General features: G+C 45.3%; 1 long non-coding RNA gene across 1 annotated transcript in view; it reads left to right on the plus strand.

Moving 5' to 3' along the window:
* Window positions 1-8,769, plus strand: part of LOC138510866 (uncharacterized) — a 97,947-nt gene extending 89,178 nt beyond the window's left edge. The window contains exon 3 of the long non-coding RNA XR_011280437.1: window positions 8,508-8,769. This is a non-coding gene — a long non-coding RNA (uncharacterized lncRNA). The remainder of the gene's footprint in view (window positions 1-8,507) is intronic.
* Window positions 8,770-13,767: the final 4,998 nt, after the last annotated feature.

The raw sequence follows: 13,767 nt of genomic DNA on the forward strand, positions 1-13,767 counted from the left end.
CATCCCCCTTCCTTTGTTTCTACTATCAATTGTTTATTTATTCTGTCACAATACAGTGGCAGAACCCTATGCATATGTTTTATTGGGGGTCTCTTCCCCCATAATATTGCGCTAGTCCTTAATGCTTAACTTAAACCCTGCTGCTATGCTGCACATGCAGCTATTTGTTTACACAAAAATACAGATCAACTAACTTTTTCCCCACCCCTCTTATACTCTTTCCACTTTGATTTCCAACTTTTCCCACTTTGATTTCACACATACCGACACATCCTGCGACTCATCCACCTTCCTTCCTTTTTACCACAAAAAACAGCAAGAGAAAATATACATAGATAATAGACTAAAATCCAGGCCCATTCCTTATACCGAGCCACTACTGTTTTTCCTTATATCCTTTGTAAAACCACCTATTGCTTTTTTCATCATAAAAGAATAATGTGTGGCACTACCGTCTCAAACTGTTATGGCTGAGGATCCATTACCTCCCAGTCTTTTATATGCTGTGGGTCCCTTTCATCTCAGTCTTTTATACACTGAGGATCCTTTTCATCTCAGTATTTTATACACTGAGGATCCCTTTCATCTCAGTCTTGTATACGCTGAGGATCCCTTTCATCTCAGTCTTGTATATGCTGAGGATCCCTTTCATCTCAGTCTTGTATACGCTGAGGATCCCTTTCATCTCAGTCTTGTATACGCTGAGGATCCCTTTCATCTCAGTCTTGTATACGCTGAGGATCCCTTTCATCTCAGTCTTGTATACGCTGAGGATCCCTTTCATCTCAGTCTTGTATATGCTGAGGATCCCTTTCATCTCAGTCTTGTATATGCTGAGGATCCCTTTCATCTCAGTCTTGTATACGCTGAGGATCCCTTACCTCCCAGTCTTTTATATGCTGAGGTTCCCTTTCTCCATTATCAAAAAGTAGAAAAACAGAAATATGTGATCGTTTCAATAAATAACCCACCTCCTAACCAATCTACTCCTTAACACATCACCTGAAATCCTATCCAATCTATTTCTTAACACATCACCAAAAATTCCTATTCCATAATACTTGACCAAAAGTCCTATTCCATCTATTCCATTGACCTCATACATCATTCACATCACCATATCATACATACATGTTCCCATTTTGTTATCACTTGCAAGAGTGGGCGTTGTTCACTTGAGTTTTTCCTCCGTTACAAAGTCCCCATGCTGGCCTGTCTTTCTGGAGCCACGCCCTGCTTCATTGAGCAAAAAGGATTTTTTAAAAAAATGGCTTCTACTAAAGTCACTCAGGAAACATGGGTTTTTTGATTTAGGGGTCTGATCACTATAGATGGGCGTGGCTGACTGGCATGGGGCTTCGCAAAGTATGGGGGTAAAAAAACTAAGGTCACGTTGGGTCGCCACCACTGAAAGGTTGCCCAAATTACAGGCGTATCCCTTAAGTATACAGGGTACTCCTTAATCACGCTCACACCAGATTAAAGTTCATCTCTCTAGGGAATTAAGGCCAAGAGTCATCTTGAAAGTATAACAAATTTGATCTGAACAAAAATGAGGATGGGGGCCAAGGACACTGCGCCCCAACCAGCTTTCTGTCCTTATTCCGTGGCCGGTTCCTCCAGACTGATGGAAAGCAGGCGCCTTTATATACTGTTCAACTTGGTAACTGGATACTGGCATAGCTCATCCAAAACTGTCTTTCTTGCCTTGCAAGGGACGCTGCAGTCTTCATTCTTGCATGGCCAAGTTACAATCTACTTAGCATACTGCTGCCTCTGCAGGAATACATTGTAACTCCTGTTTATCATCATTTGCTATATTATAAACATTTATATATAAACACACCTTCCCGCCGTACTCTTCACGCTTCACTCATATTCTCATATTTTATCTGGTCCAGTAATTCTGCTTAAAAACCTTGGTTTTCCATAACGCTGTTTGTCGTGCATTAAGCATCTACACTCCTATTCTTAGTATACATGGGCTTTTGATGGACAAGAAACAGCTGCTCAGTCCCTTCATGTGCTCTGCCAGAGCTATCCTGGCCCCACGCAATGCCTGTAGTCTATTTTTAGCACAGGTTGCATTCTCTTTGGCAAAGAACTCTTTACCGTGCTCTGAGAAAAGCTAACAACAATTTAACAGTTTTACAAATGTATTCAGCTAAATATTTATTTGCACCTTATATTTAAATACTAACTATTTAATTTAGTGGCTGGCCACGTCTGTGTGTGATTATTTTTGCATGAGAAAAGCTTTCTCAGTGCTATATTGCTTAGAGAAGGCTTGCCTAATTGTAAAGTGCTTGAGGGGTGCAGGAAGGCGCTAGCTCCTTCCCAACACTATGAATCAGTGGCAAAACTGCTGGATTCACTTCTTTGCCCATTTTGATTTTACAGTGACCTATAAACCCATCCAATTGAACACTAAAGCTGATTCATTGTCCAAGATGTTCAATTAACTAGTACAACGAGAAGTAGTACTCCCGTCCGTTATCCCTGATAAGATTATTTCAGCCCTCCAGCATTCTCTTCCTACATGGATCAAAAGACTCAGACTCCTCTAATCTGCCAAGGAGAAGGATAACTTTCTGATGGCTTCCTCTGAATGTCCCGAAATGAATGGGTTATTGTATAAGGCAGGATGTCTTTGGTTATCCTAACCGAAAAGCCAACTACACGCCTTGTGATGGTCAAACGGAAAGAGCTAATCAAACATTGGGGCAGTACCTCCTTTGTTACATCTCAGAGTATTCAGGAGATTGGGTTTCGTTGTTCTTTTTAGCCGAGTATGTTTATAACAATGTGATACAGATACCCCTTTCCATGTTTCCTATGGGTTTCACCCAAATTCAGGCACTTCAGTTCACTAGGCCACTGCTCTGATGAGAAATCTCCAGGAGGGACTGGCTCGTGCCAAAAAGCATTTGTAACACGCACAGGGAGCTTACAAACGGTTTGCGATAGAAAAAGAAAACAGAGACCTTTATACCAGATGGGGGATCGGGTCTGGTTGTCTACTTGCAAGAAACACATTCCCTCTTGTGTTCATAAAGTCAAACCACGCTATATAGGCACTTTTCTTATCAGTAGGGTGATTAATCCTGTTTCACTTTGGCTCACCTTGCCACAAACATATAAAATCCATCCCGTCTTTCATATCTCTCTGCTCAAACAGGTGATCCATTCTCAGAATTATCTGGATTGTACCCCTCCCAAAACGACTGCAGTTGGCACAAATGAAGTCTACGAAATCATTCAGATTCTAGATGCTAGATGGGTCTGGGGTTCACTGTAATACTTCAAAGGGTTATGGGCCAGAGGTGAGGTCACTGGTTTGGGCTTGTGATGTTAATGCGCCTCATCTGTTGTGTTTGTTTAATGGCTCACATCTTGTTAAACCTGATTCAGGTACCAAGATGTTCCCCGGTGGGGGGAATCTAGAGAGGGACGTGTTGTTATGATTTGCCCTTGGACTGTGCCCCTATTTCTGGTTGCCTATGGCAACCAACGTGGACACGTCAGTACCAAGGTGCCTGGAAGCATTTGTTCCCTTAATTGGACAGAAGGGTAGCTTAGCCAGTTCTGGGGAGGGTCTCCATGCGTATGATTGTATGCATCATGTTGTGATCCCCTTTCCAATATGGCCACCATGATAACAGCACTTCTAGTTGTGAGGCTTCGTACCCAAAATGGCCACCGAGCATCCCGTACATAAGTATGAGGTGCGCTCTAGTTCCGGTCTGAGAACCACGTTGAGACGAGTGCGCAAACAGTGCTGCATCTCCTTCATTCATTAAAGAATGGAAGGAGAAGCAGAGCGTGTTGTTTCGCAAACTGCCTAGATGACACATCCAAGTCTGCAGTTCCGTTCCAAGGTATTTTTAGGTATTTAGACATTTCAGACAGACCAGAGTTCCAGTCCTTGCTACGGCTTGGAGTACCCAAGTCAGTGTTCAGTTCCAGTATCGCCTACGGTATAGGGGATACAGTGCATTTTTGGCACGTGTTTTGTTGTAGCAGCTCAGAGTTCCCAATTCGATATTTCTCACATGACTGGGGGTTTCTGATCTAGACTCAGTTTGTGCCGCAGTGAGAGATATAAGGAGAGGATCTCCTATATGCACATTTTGATTCTGTGAGAATAACAAATCAGAACTGGCACTCTAGATGGTTCTATCCTGACACAACAGGAGATCAGGTATTTGGCCTTGTGCTATGGCATCCCAGTTTACGTGTTGTGTGTTGATAAGTTACTGCTGTGTAAACACCACACAGGTTCCTAAATCCTGTAGCATGTTCACCTGCAAACAGTGATCGTGGCTGGAACTCCCCTTCCTCCATCCTGTTAAGCTGCGTATCTCGTGAGTGAAGCGTACCTGAAGACTTGGAAGAAGATCTTGACGTGGCAGCCAGACTGACGATGAGCGTATGACGCGAGGAACCGGCCTCTCCGCCACCCTAGGTTTAAACAGGGTGGAAGATGGACCTACTCCCAACGCCACGGGACGCACTCTCCTGATTTGCGTGGCGACAGGACAGTGCAAGCACTGACAGGAGAGGCAGATGTAGTAAGTCCAAAGACTGCGAAGTCCGTAGTTGGTGGTAGAGTCGAACTTCCGCAAACACTGGAGGAACAGGGATCGCAGGCAGATGGTAGATCCGACTGAAAGCAGCTGGGAGACTCAATGCTTCAAAGGAAACAGGCGATGACTCAGGCAGAGTGTGGGAACCTGACCCCCAGAACAGGACTGGGAACCCAACCCAGGAACTGAACTGGGAAACCAAACCAGGAACAGGACTGGGAAACCAAACCAGGAACAGGACTGGGAAACCAACCCCGGAACAGGACTGGAAGGACTGAGAAGGGGAACCCAGGGAAAACTAAACAGATCCCCAGGGAGAACTCAGAAGCCCAACAGGATCCCCAAGACCCTAAAGGGAGAAGGACCAGAAAGGCTGCAGGGGCAAGAAACCCAGGGAAGGATGCAGGCTGAAGCTGGAGACTGAGCAGAGCTAGAACAGGTAAGTAGCGTAACGAGCGTGACCACGATCAGGACAAACCGCGTTGAGACGCGACTTGCTCCTGATCGAGGCTCGCTTTATAGGATGGCCGGCACCCAAGAGAGGCTTGAAACGCAAGCCGCCTCGTTACTGGGTGCCGGCACATCCAAAGCGAGGCTCGGAACGCGAGCCCTTGCTGAGGAGAGAGCCCAATCAACTGCGCATGCGCGGAATCGAGACCGTGGTCTCCCGCGCATGCGCAGAGGACTCCCGACGGGAACCCCAGAAGCTCTCCCCATGGCGGATCCCCGCAAGCGGAAGCGCGGGTAGATCCGCCAAGAGGGAGGAGAGCGAGTCGGAGCAGAGGACCCCGGTGTCCAGGTAAGTGGCGTGACACATCCTGTGAACTGTCCTGAAGAGGTCTGCCTTAGTGTTTTCTGCATTTCTTCACTAACAGAGGTCGGATCTTGCAGTTGCACCCGACTGAAAGAAACCTCGAACCCGCATTTCCTGGCACCTCTCACCACAACAAAGTGCAGAATATCAAGCTCCCAGCAACCCCCAGATGAACCACAAAGTCACCTGGAATAATCAGAGTCAAGGGATGGGGGGGTTACGTAAGCATCAGTGTGCCTTAACCCCCACCCCCTGTCCTCCATAGGCTAACATTAGGAACAAGTGCTTTTTTCCCCTTTCTCCCCTCCACTTAACTTTGGTCATCGAACCTGGGTTGGGTATCCTGCACCTGGGTTAGTCTTGAGTCTGGAAGAGAGGAGAACCCTCACCTATCCTTGGGTAAATTGTTATTGAACTTTTAATTAGTTTGAAAATAATCATCCCCCCAAGCCCATTGCATTCTTTCTACAGGGAACACATTCTGGTGAGAAACATTGTGTTGAACCCTGTGACTTTTGGGCACAAGACCCCATTCATCTTAGGGTTTGGAATTCTAAAGTTAGGATATTGAACATGTTACTGTTTCACGTAATTGTATTGCATTTGCAGTACTTGCCAGCTTTGCTTGAGAAGTTATTTGCAGATGTCTAATAAGGGAATCCAATGATGATTATATATATTTGTATGAGAGTATTGTGTGATGTTACTACCTGCTAATTTCATTTTTCAGTGTGTGTTAAGGCCTAAATGAATAACTTTATTTTTAATACTACCTGTCTAAATTGGCTTATTTTGTATTATATTGTGAGCAATCATTGCCGGCCCATAACTACTCTCACATTCTCCTCAGACTGAGCCTTAACTGTGCTCCATTGCTACCTTGATTGGGTTTTGGCTAAACTCTCATAGCTCCTTTTTCTCCATAACTGGGGTAGCATCCTAAAATCTGTGCACCAGGCCAGATTCTAGAAATCCATATTAACAGTCCCCTATAAAACAATTCTTTTGAATGAAGAAGGCGCAAAAATCCCCTGTGACAAATCCAGGAAATTCATCCATTTTCCCCAAGGGGGAACCACCCCCTTTGGGACTAGAGAGGTGTGCCTGCTACGTAATAACCTCCTCAGGGGTCAGGGCAAGCAGGATTCCACCAGGGACAAGGAATGCCCAATCCGGGACTCCATCTCACCTCCCTTCCCTTCCAAGACACCAATGTTTATTGGTTATATGGGAACTGAAGATGTTACCAACGTACAGGACCCCTTTAAGGTGGATGACTTGGTAACTGGCCTATACTCAATATCACCTGTCCAAAAGGCCAATGACCAACAGACTTCTCTTCTGTGGTCCAGAGAGGAAGTTAAAGCCAGGAAGAAGTCAGCTGACGAAGAGTGACTCTGCCGGAGAATGCTAATCCCTGTCCCGGAAAGAGAAGCAGTGGAGCGAGTCAGTCCCTCTGCCGAAGAATGAATGGCCACCCAGAGTACGCAGTTGACGAAGACAGAGTGCTGTGCGATGTGTGCTCCCGCTTGGAGGAAAGCATGGACCCCAAGCCGAAGGAGGCCTCTGAGGCAGAAAACAAGCAGAGAAACATCCCGAAGTACCGGTGTCCAGACACAGAGCCACCAAACTTCAGAATGGGAGGGGGAGGTACCGAAACGCAGACCTCGAATACCAAAGAGGAAAAAAGGCAGCGAATCCGCAGATGCCAGTACCGAGTTCTACCGCTGGAAAGAAGGTATGCGGCTAACGTGGTGGATTGGTTGGAGACCGATAAAAGTGATACAAAGCTGGGCTGACTGAGTCTATAGAGAGCTGGCTGCTGAGAACCCAAAGACCCCACGAGAGGGTGAAAAGGAGACATCGAGCTGGGCTGAACAAACCCACAGTCCACCTGTGGCTCATAAACCGAAGACCTTGCAAGGGGATCAGAGTGAGGTACCAAATAGGGTTGACCTAGCCCATATCCCACCTATGACAGAGAAACTGTAGACCCTGTAAGGGGGTAAAAGAGAGAAACAAAACCCGAGTAGATCTGAGAAACCAAAGGCCTCATGCGGGAATGAAAAGGAGATACCAAGATGACAGAGCCCATAGCCCACCCGGGGCTGATAAACAGAGGACCCCGCGAGGGGATGGAACAGAGAAACCAAGCTGGGCTGAAGGAGCCCATCGCCCTCCAGGGGCTGAGAAATGGAACATTCCACACAGGGGTGATAGATGCATATACATTGGGCAGAACAAGATCATAGCCCACCTGTAGCTGAGATCCCAATAGGGGATGAAAGGCGATACAAAACCAACTGGCCAGAACAGGTCCACAACCTATCTAACACAACAAAGATGTCCAGTCCTAGAGCAACACTGCAAACTGGACTGTGTTTATTTGGTTGTAACCCTCAATTCACCCGAGTCAGGAGACGACAACCCCACCAAAGGGATAATTAGGAATCTTTGAGTACCTGACAAAGCCACAAGACATATCTTTCTATTTTAACTAGATTTTTGTTGGGAACAATCTATGACACCATGAGGTCAAAGAGACTGCAAGAATATTGTGGGTAGGGGTCTGAAAACCAGCCACCACCAATCTTCCAAGGGAAGGGAGAGTAACCCTTAGGCTAAGTTGAGACTTAGTCTTTCTTTCTTTCTTTCTTTCTTTCTTTCTTTTTTCTTTCTTTCTTTTTCTCTTTCTTTCTTTCTTTCTTTCTTTCTTTCTTTCTTTTTTTTCTTTCTTTCTTTTTTCTTTCTTTCTTTTTTTTCTTTCTTTCTTTCTTTCTTTCTTTTTTCTTTCTTTCTTTTTCTTTTTCTCTTTCTTTCTTTCTTTCTTTCTTTCTTTCTTTCTTTCTTTCTTTCTTTCTTTCTTTCTTTCTTTCTTTCTTTCTTTCTTCATAGCTTTGGACAGAGTTTCTTTTTGTAAAGACATCCTGACGAGCAGAGGTTTATTGTTTTCTAGTTTAGGGAATTCATCGTATAAATAGGGCTCAGAGTACGTTTTCTTTAAGTTAAATAATAAAGTAACTTGTTCAACAATGTCCTCTGGTCCATCAACTGTGTCTGACTTACCACACCCCAAATGCATCAATCTCTTCTCTTCTCTTCTTTAGGATCAAGCTGTCCTCGCACCCGGTCAGACCATTGTATCCCAGCAGCGAGAAATAATAAGTCTTCTATATGTGAAATTTGGAGGCCATGATGGCTCTACTTGTCGACAATACGCAGACCTGTGTCGGCAATACACCGGAATGGACAGGCCAACGTTCTATATCCGCGAGATCAACTGGGACCGTTCCCAGATCCAGCTGGTGTGTAATCGTGGAGGAGATGCCCCTGTCTGCCCAAACTATGGCGAGTGAACCTTTGTGATGAGTAATGGAAATTTGTCAGCTTCATAGACCACTTCCAGAATCTTTGTGTACAATGAAAGAATGCAAAATATGTAATGTCGCACAATGTACGGCTGACCTCGATTTCCTTGATACTTTGAGGAATTTAAAACCATCACTGGTGTATGTGTGTATTTGGTTTTATATTGGCCAGAGCTATGTGAGAAGCAACAACGCATTAAGAAACAGAAGGTGTGAGGCGAAACAGGAGGTTAGATGACATGAGGCTAGAGTAACAGTAGTATTCATAAATATTGAGGCACTTAGGGGGATTGCATATTATGAGGGCAGTGAGAAGGGTCTGAGGGAGGGAATACAGGAGGGTTAGATGGCATGAGGATACAGTGACAGGATTCATTAATATTGAGGCACTTTGAAGGAATGCATATTATGAGTGCAGTGTGAAGAGTATGAGGGAGGGGATAGAGAGAGTTAGGAGGCACGAGGATACAGTAATACGACTCATTCATATTGAGGCACTTAGAGGGATTGCATGTAATGGGTGGAGTGAGATGAGTATGAGGGAGGGGATAGAGAGGGTTAGGAGGCACGAGGATACAGTAATAAGACTCATTGATATTGAGGCACATAGAGGGATTGCATACGAGTGCAGTGAGAAGAGTATGAGGGATAGAGAGGGTTAGGAGGCACGAGGATACAATAATAAGACTCATTGATATTGAGGCACACAGAAGGATTGCATAGAAGTGCAGTGAAAAGAGTATGAGGACGGGGATAGAGAGGGTTAGGAGGCACGAGGAAACAGTAATAAGACTCATTGATATTGAGGCACATAGAGGGATTGCATATGAGTGCAGTGAGAAGAGTATGAGGGAGGAGATAGAGAGGGTTTGGAGGCACGAGGATACAATAATAAGACTCATTGATATTGAGGCACACAGAAGGATTGCATACAAGTGCAGTGAGAAGAGTATGAGGACGGGGATAGAGAGGGTTAGGAGGCACGAGGAAACAGTAATAAGACTCATTAATATTGAGGCACATAGAGGGATTGCATATGAGTGCAGTGAGAAGTGTATGAGGGAGGGGATAGAGAGGGTTAGGAGGCACGAGGATACAGTAATAAGACTCATTGATATTGAGGCACTTAGAGGGATTGCATGTAATGGGTGGAGTGAGAAGAGTATGAGGGAGGGGTTAGAGAGAGTTAGGAGGCATGAGGATACAGTAATAAGACTCATTGATATTGAGGCACATAGAGGGATTGCATACGAGTGCAGTGAGAAGAGTATGAGGGCGGGGATAGAGAGGGTTAGGAGGCACGAGGATACAGTAATAAGACTCATTGATATTATGGCACTTAGAGGGATTGCATGTAATGGGTGGAGTGAGAAGAGTATGAGGGAGGGGATAGAGAGGGTTAGGAGGCAAGAGGATACAGTAATAAGATTCATCGATATTGAGGCACATAGATGGATTGCATGTAATGGGTGGAGTGGGAAGAGTATGAGGGAGGGGATAGAGAGGGTTAGGGGGCACGAGGATACAGTAATAAGACTCATTGATATTGAGGCACTTAGAGGGATTGCATGTAATGGGTGGAGTGAGAAGAGTTAGAGGGAGGGGATAGAGAGGGTTAGGAGGCACGAGGATACTGTAATAAGACTCATTGATATTGAGGCACATAGAGGGATTGCATGTAATGGGTGGAGTGAGAAGAGTATGAGCGAGGGGATAGAGAGGGTCAGGAGGCACGAGGGTACAGTAATAAGACTCATTGATATTGAGGCACATAGAGGGATTGCATGTAATGGGTGGAGTGGGAAGAGTATGAGGGAGGGGATAGAGAGGGTTAGGAGGCACGAGGATACAGTAATAAGACTCATTGATATTGAGGCACTTAGAGGGATTGAATGTAATGGGTGGAGTGAGAAGAGTATGAGGGAGGGGATAGAGAGGGTTAGGAGGCATGAGGATACTGTAATAAGACTCATTGATATTGAGGCACATAGAGGGATTGCATGTAATGGGTGGAGTGAGAAGAGTATGAGGGAGGGGATAGAGAGGGTCAGGAGGCACGAGGATACAGTAATAAGACTCATTGATATTGAGGCACATAGAGGGATTGCATGTAATGGGTGGAGTGAGAATAGTATGAGGAAGGGGAAAGAGAGGGTTAGGAGGCACGAGGATACAGCAATAAGACTCATTGATATTGAGGCACATAGAGGGATTGCATGTAATGGGTGGAGTGAGAAGAGTATGAGGGAGGGGATAGAGAGGGTTAGGAGGCACGAGGATACAGCAATAAGACTCATTGATATTGAGGCACTTAGATGGATTGCATGTAATGGGTGGAGTGAGAAGAGTATGAGGGAGGGGATAGAGAGGGTCAGGAGGCACGAGGATACAGTAATAAGACTCATTGATATTGAGGCACATAGAGGGATTGCATGTAATGGGTGGAGTGAGAATAGTATGAGGAAGGGGAAAGAGAGGGTTAGGAGGCACGAGGATACAGCAATAAGACTCATTGATATTGAGGCACATAGAGGGATTGCATGTAATGGGTGGAGTGAGAAGAGTATGAGGGAGGGGATAGAGAGGGTTAGGAGGCACGAGGATACAGCAATAAGACTCATTGATATTGAGGCACTTAGAGGGATTGCATGTAATGGGTGGAGTGAGAATAGTATGAGGAAGGGGAAAGAGAGGGTTAGGAGGCATGAGGATACAGCAATAAGACTCATTGATATTGAGGCACATAGAGGGATTGCGTGTAATGGGTGGAGTGAGAATAGTATGAGGGAGGGGAAAGAGAGGGTTAGGAGGCACGCGGATACAGTAATAAGACTCATTGATATTGAGGCACATAGAGGGATTGCATACAAGTGCAGTGAGAAGAGTATGAGAGCGGGGATAGAGAGGGTTAGGAGGCACGAGGATACAGTAATAAGACTCATTGATATTGAGGCACTTAGAGAGATTGCATATTATGAGTGCAGTGAGAAGAGTATGAGGGAGGGGTTAGAGAGAGTTAGGAGGCATGAGGATACAGTAATAAGACTCATTGATATTGAGGCACATAGAGGGATTGTATACAAGTGCAGTGAGAAGAGTATGAGGGCGGGGATAGAGAGGGTTTGGAGGCACGAGGATACAATAATAAGACTCATTGATATTGAGGCACATAGAGGGATTGCATACAAGTGCAGTGAGAAGAGTATGAGGGCGGGGATAGAGAGGGTTAGGAGGCACGAGGAAACAGTAATAAGACTCATTGATATTGAGGCACATAGAGGGATTGCATATGAGTGCAGTGAGAAGTGTATGAGGGAGGGGATAGAGAGGGTTAGGAGGCACGAGGATACAGTAATAAGACTCATTGATATTGAGGCACTTAGAGGGATTGCATGTAATGGGTGGAGTGAGAAGAGTATGAGGGAGGGGTTAGAGAGAGTTAGGAGGCATGAGGATACAGTAATAAGACTCATTGATTTTGAGGCACATAGAGGGATTGCATACGAGTGCAGTGAGAAGAGTATGAGGGCGGGATAGAGAGGGTTAGGAGGCACGAGGATACAGTAATAAGACTCATTGATATTGAGGCACTTAGAGGGATTGCATGTAATGGGTGGAGTGAGAAGAGTATGAGGGAGGGGATAGAGAGGGTTAGGAGGCAAGAGGATACAGTAATAAGACTCATTGATATTGAGGCACTTAGAGGGATTGCATATTATGAGTGCAGTGAGAAGAGTATGAGGGAGGGGTTAGAGAGAGTTAGGAGGCATGAGGATACAGTAATAAGACTCATTGATATTGAGGCACATAGAGGGACTGCATACAAGTGCAGTGAGAAGAGTATGAGGGCGGGGATAGAGACGGTTAGGAGGCACGAGGATACAATAATAAGACTCATTGATATTGAGGCACATACAGGGATTGCATACAAGTGTAGTGAGAAGAAAATGAGAGCGGGGATAGAGAGGGTTAGGAGGCACGAGGATACAGTAATAAGACTCATGGATATTGAGGCACATAGAGGGATTGCATACGAATGCAGTGAGAAGAGTATGAAGGAGGGGATAGAGAGGGTTAGGAGGCACGAGGATACAGTAATAAGACTCATTGATATTGAGGTACTTAGAGGGATTGCATGTAATGGATGCAGTGAGAAGAGTATGAGGGAGGGGATAGAGAGGGTTAGGAGGCACGAGGATACAGTAATAAGATTAATCGATATTGAGGCACATAGAGGGATTGCATGTAATGGGTGGAGTGGGAAGAGTATGAGGGAGGGGATAGAGAGGGTTAGGAGGCACGCGGATACAGTAATAAGACTCATTGATATTGAGGCACATAGAGGGATTGCATACGAGTGCAGTGAGAAGAGTATGAGGGCGGGTATAGAGAGGGTTAGGAGGCACGAGGATACAGTAATAAGACTCATTGATATTGACGCACTTAGAGGGATTGCATGTAATGGGTGGAGTGAGAAGAGTATGAGGGAGGGGATAGAGAGGGTTAGGAGGCAAGAGGATACAGTAATAAGATTCATCGATATTGAGGCACATAGAGGGATTGCATGTAATGGGTGGAGTGGGAAGAGTATGAGGGAGGGGATAGAGAGGGTTAGGAGGCACGAGGATACAGTAATAAGACTCATTGATATTGAGGCACTTAGAGGGATTGCATGTAATGGGTGGAGTGAGAAGAGTATGAGGGAGGGGATAGAGAGGGTTAGGAGGCACGAGAATACTGTAATAAGACTCATTGATATTGAGGCACATAGATGGATTGCATATGAGGGCAGTGAGAACTGTATGAGGGAGGGGATAGAGAGGGTTAGGAGGCACGAGGATACAGTAATAGGACTCATTGATATTGAGGCACTTAGAGGGATTGCATGTAATGGGTGGAGTGACAAGAGTATGAGGGAGGGGTTAGAGAGAGTTAGGAGGCATGAGGATACAGTAATAAGACTCATTGATATTGAGGCACATAGAGGGATTGCATACGA

Source organism: Ambystoma mexicanum, chromosome 6p, assembly GCF_040938575.1.
Source record: "Ambystoma mexicanum isolate Mex_15411 chromosome 6p, UKY_AmexF1_1, whole genome shotgun sequence".
NCBI classification, from domain to species: Eukaryota; Metazoa; Chordata; class Amphibia; order Caudata; family Ambystomatidae; genus Ambystoma; species Ambystoma mexicanum.